Consider the following 717-nt stretch of genomic DNA (forward strand, 5'->3'; position numbering starts at 1 on the left):
GTTTTATATTTTTATTGGTATTTGTCAGTTTTGCATTATTAATTATTTGTCATTTTGGGTTTTTGGATAGTTGTTTCCATATTGTCATTTTAATTTATTCAATCAGTCTTCTTATTTTCTGTCAATTGCATTAATTTAACTCTTATTTATGAAGTAAAATTTATCGTTCATTATTTCTTCCTGTTATTACTTGCATATCTTTTCTATTTAAGAAATAAAAAACATTTTAAATTCATTTAATCACTCCTTGCGTTGCATATGTATGTCGTTTTTCAAACTCGGGGTGTGATACCGTACCCAAGATAAAATAATTCTTAAATTCAACTATCAATCTAACTTTATCTATGACAAATTGAATTGAGTGGATATTTGATCTCAAATGCTTATATAGTTATACTGATTAAATTAGTCGATAAAAGAAAAATAAATGATAAAGAGTTGTCGTTTTTGTAATTAATAAAAAATACTGACTCAGTGAGATAATAATGAAAATTACATGATTTGTGTGATAAAATCATTTATTTTTAATAATAATTTTAATATTTATTACAATATAATGATTTAAAAAGATGTATTTTATTTTTAAAGCTATTAATAATATTTTTTGATGTTGGGTTAAATGTTTTAGTATTATATAAATATACAATAAATATTATTTATTAGATAAATAAATTCATAAAAATGGTGTGGTGATTTCTGGCTGAACAGCCTTTCGCG

The sequence above is a fragment of the Phalaenopsis equestris genome, unplaced genomic scaffold, assembly GCF_001263595.1.
Source record: "Phalaenopsis equestris unplaced genomic scaffold, ASM126359v1 Scaffold000002, whole genome shotgun sequence".
Classification (NCBI taxonomy): Eukaryota; Viridiplantae; Streptophyta; class Magnoliopsida; order Asparagales; family Orchidaceae; genus Phalaenopsis; species Phalaenopsis equestris.